The sequence below is a fragment of the Orbicella franksi genome, chromosome 5 (genome assembly GCF_964199315.1).
Source record: "Orbicella franksi chromosome 5, jaOrbFran1.1, whole genome shotgun sequence".
Taxonomy (NCBI): Eukaryota; Metazoa; Cnidaria; class Anthozoa; order Scleractinia; family Merulinidae; genus Orbicella; species Orbicella franksi.
Genome location: NC_138149.1, coordinates 14,837,401 through 14,847,663, shown reverse-complemented (window position 1 = coordinate 14,847,663; position 10,263 = coordinate 14,837,401). Strand labels below are relative to the sequence as shown.

Sequence of the window (10,263 nt, the reverse complement as noted above, 5' to 3'; positions counted from 1 at the left end):
CTGTGCATGCATGTTCCTTTGACTGGTGCAGTGGAACCCTATTACTATAATCACTGTAGGGCCATAAAACATGGGTTAAAATTACAGGGTGATTAGATTGCCAGGTTATGTGATAAAACAGTGACTACAATTGTTAATAGTTCAGGGTAACTATGATGTAGCTGCATTAATGGAGTATTTATAATGTGGGGTTCTGCTATAAAGGGTATACATTTACACTGTACTTAATTGAAAAAGAAATGGTTTTAGTTGGGAACAAAGAATGATCAGATTTATGTGGGTATTCATTTGAACTGTGCTCCTTCTTGTTGGTCTAGAAATTAAGAATTTCAATAAGATTTACTGCTGCTCATTTCAAGATAAATGCCACACATGGATAAAAAGATGTCATGTTTGATTATTATGTATTATGTTTCATAAGTGGTAATCTGCATATATTTTTGACTTTTATTCTGATTTATTTCATGAAATTTGCCTAACATTGAAGCATCAAATTTATTTTGCTGGGTGTTGATTTGGAGAGAGGAGCATAATTTGTGATCTTCTCAGCAATTGCATCACTTGCTTTTAGGTTTGCAAGATCCAACAACATTTTCCTCGGATTATGGTTTGGATACAGCAAACCAGATTTCCTGACATTTTTGCAGCCATTCAGCAAGGAGTTCCAAGATATTTACTCTAAAGGTATTTGCATTATTATTTAGAATTTTTTTAGCCTCTAAAGTGATGATCCGATGTAAAGTGCCAAGGGACTGGAAAAAATTGTTCATTTATCAGGGTTTTGTTTATGTTGGGATTCTCAGTGGTACATTTTATTATTAATGGGTCAAAAAAAACATTTGTCATTATATTGGGTTGTACCTTACTTACATAGTGGCTCATTATATTAGAGTAACACTGTACAGTACAAGCACTTTTACCTGATTGTATCTGGAAATTATTCACTTTTGTCACGGGTTTGATTTTATGTCAAATAACAGTTTACATGTCTTGATAAGTATTTAAAATATCATGACATGTTTATAACTAATTCAAGCATTACAAATTTCCATTTATTTTGACATACCAATGGTTTTTCTTTTATGTGAGGTTGTTTTGTATTGCAGTGTATGCATCAAAAAGTCTTGAAAATTAATTCCAGAGCAAATTTTTCATTGTTCAATAATCATTGTGTTATTCTGAAAGTGTATCAATAGTGTTACCACTGAGTAGAAAAATGCAAAGCTTAATATATCTGGTTTAAATTGTTGTACCTGTTATGTTTGAATTTTGAAACATAATTACTTTTCTTTATTAGAAATGGTATTTACAAACAATGAAGGAAAAGACATCACTGAAACTGCAATAAGCGTAAAAACTCTCTTTGGCCTTTAATAAACAACTCCATAAATCAAAACGGTGTGGTACAAAGAGTGTGCATACGAGCGGCGTAGATGCAAATAGCGTGGATACAAACAGCATGGGTTGAAACTAAAACAGTAAAAGAGCAAAAGTTACAAGTTGCGACTAAGCTAAATTCAAATAAAGAAATAACAAAACTGCAAAACGGGAACTGTGAATTACACTAACATTGTTTCGGCCAGAGAAAACTGGTGTAACTGTAGGTGGTTCAACTGTGCATTTCCAGGCGGTGCTACTGGTGCGTTTTTAGGTGATTCAACTTAGAAATTTTGGTAAACCCATCAAGCCGAGAAAATTTGGTTATGACGTCACCGTACGAGCAAGCGAGCAAACGCCGTCTGTACAGACTCTGGGGGAGGGGGAGAGGAGCCTCGCGGTAACGCAAAGTGGGGACCGAAGGATGCCATCTTTTTTTGGCGGGATTTTTAAAGAAAAGAAAACTCATTTCTATTTGTCTTGTCAACAAATGATAGCGGAGCTTGATCTAACGTTTTAAAGATGGGGTTGCACTGAAGCATAAAACAGAAACAGAAAGCAAGAATTAACAGGCAAAGAAGTAGCGAAGAAGATCGTGAAAGACAGCGGGCCAACCCTGGGGAAGAAGGTGAAACAGTACTGAACACTGCCGTGAATTATAGCGAGTCAAGGACTAGAGAAAGGGGATGAAATAAAACGGAACAATGCTGTGAAGCAAAGCTAACGAGGACTATAGAAAGGAGACGAAATACCCAATGACTACAGCGCTGCTCAAGTTAATTCGCGCGTCGAGATGCTGTGCAGCCGAGCAAGAAAAGTCACATGATTAAAATCAGGTGACGAACTAGAGAACTGTGTGTTTAGAGTAATTGCAAAACAAAACACGGCGGAAAAAAGTGGTTGATTCATTGATCTATCAAAAAGATTAGATCAGTTCGGTTCAGTCTTCACAACATTTGCTGCAAGTTTCTGCCTGGAAGATTTACACTGGCCGAAGTGAATTGCCAACTTGAGGTAAGTGACGTTTGTTGTGGCGTTTGCTATGGAAATTATGAAGTTGCCTCAGCGAGATAAGCTTATTTTTAATAGGAATCCTTTGTAAAGTCTTCCTTATTTGAAGCCATGCTGTGAGGCATTTTATAAATTACATAGGTTTAATCTCGCTCATAACAATAACACGTGAGTGGCTTTGTGGAGGTTGTTGTAAGTTGCATATTGTAAACAAATCAAGTTTTGTCTTGAGTTTCGTTGTCACATTTAAAAAAAAAACTGTATTTGTAAACACTGCCCGACGAGTTTTGAAGTTTTCTCTGCATTAGCTGGCACAACCGCTTCCTAGACTACAAAAATTTCTTAAACCAAGATAGGTGAACAAACCATTTTAAGCCGAAGCGAACAGGATTTGCTAAATTTACTTTTGACGTTCCTATGTGAATATTTACATCTTGTGATTACAACGTGTTTCCTCGTTTTGTTCAATTTATTCGGTTTGGCGAAATGCTTGGGGGGAATTTCCAGGTTAATTTGGTTGAAGACTGATAAAGCAGTACCGCCGATAAAATGACTGCAAAGCTAAATTAAGCCGTCGGCAAAAATACACACTGTGATATTTAAATCTATGCTTAAACGTGAATAATTGTTAAACTTCAACACTGCAAGCTTAAACGAATTTTCTTCATCCTTTCTTTCATTTGACCATCCTTCATTGAGAAGGGATTTGTTGTTTGATACTCAGATGTAGTGATATGCATATTGTGGTTATATTATGTAGACTTCCTTGTTTTATTTTGTTGTTGTCCAGTTAGTTTGCTTTGGTGAAATGCTTGTGGTCGAAATGTCGAGTAGACAATTATGCATGTAAACGCTGTCGGCAAATAAAGCTCTACTTCGATTTTGATTTGCTATTTCATTTTATTAGTGCGACTGCTTTTGGTTGGGGGTACATAGCCCCTATTTTCCTAATGAGATGTTATTCCCCAGTGTGGTATTTACACTTGGAAATGTTCCATAAAAGTGAGATAGTACTAATTAAAAACAAAATGCTTAGAACTTTACTCGGTAATGAACAGTGAAAATGACATTTACACACTTAGAAAAAAATTAGGGTGTAGAAGTCCTTGCCCTGACCATTTCTCGGTAATAAAAATAACTTTTACATATATACATTCAAAATTTAGTTGGTGAGAGTGCATTCCTTGCTCCACTCTCTCTCTCTCTCTCTCTGCTCTCTTCTTCACACTAATTTTTTGATTGACTAATGTCACTGACTGTTTCCTTTGTTGTGCTTTACTTTTTTGTTTGTCGAAGAAAGTTTTAGTTTCTTCCTGGCTGTTTCCTTTGTTCTGTCCAGTACCAATTCGTTTGTGATATAACTTTGTGAATTCTCTATTCTCATAAAATTTTATCTCGTCAGGGTAATAGAATGCACTCTCAGAGTATTCAATCATCATTTCAGTCGCGACAATTTTCAGGAAAAAAGCAGTGGTTTTCTTGATTTCCTTTTGCTTTGTTTTAGGACCTTTTAGCAGGCTGGTAATTGGCCCATGGCCAATACAGGAGAATAATTTTCAAGTAAAGAATTAGATTCATTTCAGTGTTAAGTATTTTAAAATTATTACAAATTGGGCATTTCATTTTTATTTTTGTCACACGTGATGTTTTACGATTTTACCGACATATACATGTACATGTACCATGTAAATGGAAATAATGCACTAGCTAGAAAATCAGAGCATGCATTACATTGGCTCAAAACGCAAGCCATATATAACAAATGTATGTAAAAGATATTTTTTATAACAGAGAACTGGACAGGGCAAGAACTTCTCCTTCTTTTGTAAATATATTAATTCCTCTCAGCCCTGTCAAAATGTCTCCGGAACCTTCATTTTTGCAACCTAGAGTCCACTACTTTTCACCATACCTGACACAGAAGCTCACCAAATCCTAACAAATAACTAACATGGGTGTATCTCTGTTCTTTACTTTGTATTAAATGATTGCATATTCTGTTATCCTGCCTAATAACTGCTAGAAACAATTTTGACAGAGCTGTTTCAACAGTTTCAGTCAAATTGATTTCCAGTTAAACAGCACTACACGTAGCAGTGTTATAATGAGTGTGAACTTTATGGAGAGTTTTAAAGGTTTTTTTTTTTTTTTATGATAACAGAAGACAGCAAAATATACATGTGTATACAGTTATAACCTGATGTTGGTGTTGGTTGTGAATTGCAATTCATATTAGTCATCCTATTACAGGTAAGGGGAAAAAGTTCAAAATGTTCAGAACATCTCTTTCACCAGCACACCTGCATTCTACAAGTGCAATCACTGAGTCGTTATATATATATATATATATATATATATAGGCAGAATAATATGGTTTTCCAAACAGTGACTTCCAGTAGAAGGATCAAAAGATACCATGCTTCAATGTGAATTTTAGTTAAGTGTAAGATGAGGCGTCATGAAGCAAACTACTAACTGTTCCAGCTTTTAATGTGACGTTTCGGCCTTCGGCCTTCTTCAGATTGGAACAATATTTACAAGTTAAAAAATAAAAGGTTAAAAATCCTAGTAAGTTTACAGATTTGCATGTATATATATAGGATCAGAAAAATGTAAATATAATTACATAATGCTATACAACCTGAAATAATAGATTACATAACAAGCTAATGTCAACTTACAAGAACGCGCCGGGTGATAAGATTACAACAATGTATCTGCGAGCGCCTTAATTACTAAGTGTATAATAGTCAGTCTAATTCTGTATTGTAACAAGCTAATGGCAACTTACAAGAACGCGCAAGTGATGAGATTACAACAATGTATCTGCGAGTGCCTTAATTACTAAGTGTATAAGTGTATAATAGTCAGTCTAATTACGTATTGTAACGGACACGATTTTTGGATCTAAATTCCCGTCTTTTATTAAGACCATGAGGGCTGAGTGTAAATAGCTGGGAGGTCCAATAGGCCTCTCTGGTCAATAACAACTTATCAATATACGCAGCAACCCCCTGGCTAGTAATTTGTTCGATGACGATAAAATTAATTTCGGAAATTTCGTGCCTAGTACAATTAAAATGGACTGCAAGCTCACACGTCTTTTTGTTGGTGAGCATAGATGATTTGTGATTGCAAAAACGTACTTTAAATTCTGTTGTGGTGGAACCTACATACTGCAATTTGCATTTATTGCACGAGGCCAAGTAAACAACGTTTTTGGAAGAGCAAGACCATTTTTGCTTTATCTTGTAGACTCGGCCTGTGGAAAAGCTTTTAAATTTGGAATCTTGAATTAAAAATTTTTTGCAAAGATCACAACGAGTACAACATTTGAAGCACCCTCCCATTTCGTTCTCTGCCTGGTTTGCCCCGTTGTCGCCACAAAATTTAGATGGTACTAAAATATCTTTGAGATTTTTGGTACGGCGATATGCTGGAAAAATCGATTTAGATGGAAAAATTTCAAGTAATTCGGGCGACGATCTCAAAAGATGAGCATGTTTCTTGATAACTCTCTGAATATCAGGCAGGATAGGATTGTAGTCAAGAACTAACAGGAAAACTCTCTTGACAGGCTTGGCTTTTTTCTTAAGCAATTCTGATCTCTCAATACTAAGCACTTTGTCGAATTGTTTGTCTACTAAAGCTGCATTATAGCCCTGGGACTTAAGATACCCTTTGTATTCAGCACACCTCTTGTTAAGAAAATCGTCAGAGGAACAACTACGTCTAATTTGTAGAGCAACCCCATAGGGAATAGCCCTTTTACAATGTGCTGGATGAGAACTTGAAAAAGGTAAATAAAGGTGACTATCTGTAGGTTTAGCATAAATATCTGTCTTAATAAAACCTTCCTGGAGGTGCAAAGTGAGATCCAAGACATTGAGGGTATGCTCCGAATAAACCAGCTCAAACTTGGTGGTGGGATAAAAAGAATTGATGTATTCAGTAAACTCTAACAATTTAGGTAAACCATGTGGCCAAATATCGAAAACATCATCTCTATAACGCCACCATAACATGGGTTTCACGGCACCTTCAGATTTAGCTTTCTCATCAATCAAACCCATTGCCAAGTCGGCATAACTACAAGCGTTTTTGGGCCCCATGGCTGTACCGTGTTTTTGCACAAAATTTTTTCCAGAAAATTGACAATTGTTGGTCTGGAAACAAATTTCAATAGCCTTCACAATGCAATCGGTTGATGGAAACTTATCAGATCTAGAATCAAGAGCTTTTCTAACAGCTGAAATTCCTAAATTATTGTCAATGTTGGGAAACATAGCGACTACATCCCAAGACACCAGCAAGCACCCAGGTGGTAAGGGGCCTTTCTCGGAATTGAGAATTTCGATCTTGATTCGAATGGGGTGTGGTGCCGTTCTTCCTAGGAGATTTCTAGTGACGCGCTGTTTTCTGCTCCTGGATTGTCCAGTTCGGTGGTTATGGTGGACTTCTTCTTGTGGTGGATTGTAGGGTGTGGCCAATGTATATTTATGGCGGGCTTTCTTTAACAGATCAAATTCTAATCTCTCCATATGTCTCCGTGCTGTTCTCCAAATTGTTTTAGCAGCAGTTTCGTCATAATTCTCAAAAAGTTTTTCACGTTCAAAGTTTAACTGCCTTTGTAACAATTTTGTTTTGGACCATGCTGCTTCAGAAACTTCCCGCAGGATGTTAGATGAGGCTGCAAGCAGATGTTGTTTGCAGGATTCTTGTAAGTTGCCATTGTCTTTAACAAGTTGAAGGTCAACTGATAACAAAAGGCCTTTAGGAATTCGGCTTCTCTTGGTACATCGAAAGAGAAAGTTGCGGTGATGTTTATAACAAACCAGTTTGTTCCACGTGTTGAATAATGATGTTGGAATGCCAGACAACAAAGCCATCGGATCGTAGTAACGATGCGCGGTAAACCAGGATAAAATGTTCAGGCAGAATAATATGGTTTTCCAAACGGTGACTTCCAGTAGAAGGATCAAAAGATACCATGCTTCAATGTGAATTTTAGTTAAGTGTAAGATGAGGCGTCATGAAGCAAACTTCTAACTGTTCCGGCTTTTAATGTGACGTTTTGGCCTTCGGCCTTCTTCAGATTGGAACAATATTTACAAGTTAAAAAATAAAAGGTTAAAAGTCCTAGTAAGTTTACAGATTTGCATGTATATATATAGGATCAGAAAAATGTAAATATAATTACATAATGCTATACAACCTGAAATAATAGATTACATAACAAGCTAATGTCAACTTACAAGAACGCGCCGGGTGATAAGATTACAACAATGTATCTGCGAGCGCCTTAATTACTAAGTGTATAATAGTCAGTCTAATTCTGTATTGTAACAAGCTAATGGCAACTTACAAGAACGTGCAAGTGATGAGATTACAACAATGTATCTGCGAGCGCCTTAATTACTAAGTGTATAAGTGTATAATAGTCAGTCTAATTCTGTATTGTAAAAAACCATCGATGACTTGGACAAATTCGAGAGACGAATTTGTCTTGCTGTATTCCATCATGGCAAAGATTCTGACGAAAGTAACCAAACAGTAGATGAACAACTTCCATCAATCCCTTCTACTAGCAATTGGATGCCTCCAAAGTCCAGCTTTCCTGAAGTCGAACTTTTCTTAAACAATGTTAAGAAAGACATTCTTGAGCCCAAAAACTTAAGAAGAGCCAAAGACAATCTGACGAAAGAGGAAAGGTTAGCCTTAAGTAAACTTAAATCTAGTGATAATGTGCTTAGAATTCAAGATAAGGGATCCAGATTTGCTATTGTTTCTAAGAATGAATATCAGGATAAGATGTTTGAGCAACTTAACAACAATCTCCATTATGATAAACTTAACTATCACCCTACCATGGAGCATTTTGAAAAGATCAAAAATTGGGGTCGAGATTGGTTAGGTAAAGGCCAAATCAGTCAAGAGATTGCCACATGGGTTGCCAATTTGGAACCAAAACCGGGAGTGGCTTTTGGCAATGTAAAATCGCATAAGGAAGGCAACCCTCTCTGCCTAATTACATCTTGTTGCGGAACGGCAATCGAAAGACTTTCGGCATTTACTGAATTTATCTAAAGCCCCTAGCTCAAAATTTACCTTCATTTGTTAAAGATACTACAGATTTCATTAACAAGATCGAAATTCTCAATTCCGAGAAAGGCCCCTTACCACCTGGGTGCTTGCTGGTGTCTTGGGATGTAGTTGCTATGTTTCCCAACATTGACAATAATTTAGGAATTTCAGCTGTTAGAAAAGCTCTTGATTCTAGATCTGATAAGTTTCCATCAACCGATTGCATTGTAGAGGCTATTGAAATTTGTCTCCAGACCAACAATTGTCAATTTTCTGGAAAAAATTTTGTGCAAAAACACGGTACAGCCATGGGGCCCAAAAACGCTTGTAGTTATGCCGACTTGGCAATGGGTTTGATTGATGAGAGAGCTAAATCTGAAGGTGCCATGAAACCCATGTTATGGTGGCGTTATAGAGATGATGTTTTCGATATTTGGCCACATGGTTTACCTAAATTGTTAGAGTTTACTGAATACATCAATTCTCTTTATCCCACCACCAAGTTTGAGCTGGTTTATTCGGAGCATACCCTCAATGTCTTGGATCTCACTTTGCACCTCCAGGAAGGTTTTATTAAGACAGATATTTATGCTAAACCTACAGATAGTCACCTTTATTTACCTTTTTCAAGTTCTCATCCGGCACATTGTAAAAGGGCTATTCCCTATGGGGTTGCTCTACAAATTAGACGTAGTTGTTCCTCTGACGATTTTCTTAACAAGAGGTGTGCTGAATACAAAGGGTATCTTAAGTCCCAGGGCTATAATGCAGCTTTAGTAGACAAACAATTCGACAAAGTGCTTAGTATTGAGAGATCAGAATTGCTTAAGAAAAAGCCAAGCCTGTCAAGAGAGTTTTCCTGTTAGTTCTTGACTACAATCCTATCCTGCCTGGTATTCAGAGAGTTATCAAGAAACATGCTCATCTTTTGAGATCGTCACCCGAATTACTTGAAATTTTTCCATCTAAATCGATTTTTCCAGCATATCGCCGTACCAAAAATCTCAAAGATATTTTAGTACCATCTAAATTTCGTGGCGACAACGGGGCAAACCAGGCAGAGAACGAAATGGGAGGGTGCTTCAAATGTTGTACTCGTTGTGATCTTTGCAAAAAATTTTTAATTCAAGATTCCAAATTTAAAAGCTTTTCCACAGGCCGAGTCTACAAGATAAAGCAAAAATGGTCTTGCTCTTCCAAAAACGTTGTTTACTTGGCCTCGTACAATAAATGCAAATTGCAGTATGTAGGTTCCACCACAACAGAATTTAAAGTACGTTTTCACAATCACAAATCATCTATGCTCACCAACAAAAAGACGTGTGAGCTTGCAGTCCATTTTAATTGTACTAGGCACGAAATTTCTGAAATTAATTTTATCGTCATCGAACAAATTACTAGCCAGGGGGTTGCTGCGTATATTGATAAGTTGTTATTGACCAGAGAGGCCTATTGGACCTCCCAGCTATTTACACTCAGCCCTCATGGTCTTAATAAAAGACGGGAATTTAGATCCAAAAATCGCGTCCGTTACAATACGTAATTAGACTGACTATTATACACTTATACACTTAGTAATTAAGGCACTCGCAGATACATTGTTGTAATCTCATCACTTGCGTGTTCTTGTAAGTTGCCATTAGCTTGTTACAATACAGAATTAGACTGACTATTATACACTTAGTAATTAAGGCGCTCGCAGATACATTGTTGTAATCTTATCACCCGGCGCGTTCTTGTAAGTTGACATTAGCTTGTTATGTAATCTATTATTTCAGGTTGTATAGCATT

At 36.8% G+C, this 10,263-nt stretch overlaps 1 long non-coding RNA gene across 2 annotated transcripts in view; it reads left to right on the top strand.

The window, feature by feature from the left end:
* Nucleotides 1–1,365: 1,365 nt before the first annotated feature.
* Nucleotides 1,366–10,263, top strand: part of LOC145488393 (uncharacterized) — a 17,493-nt gene continuing 8,595 nt past the window's right edge. For both annotated transcript variants that reach the window (XR_014049504.1, XR_014049503.1), the window contains exons 1-2: nucleotides 1,366–2,391; nucleotides 4,550–4,638. This is a non-coding gene — a long non-coding RNA (uncharacterized LOC145488393). The remainder of the gene's footprint in view (nucleotides 2,392–4,549; nucleotides 4,639–10,263) is intronic.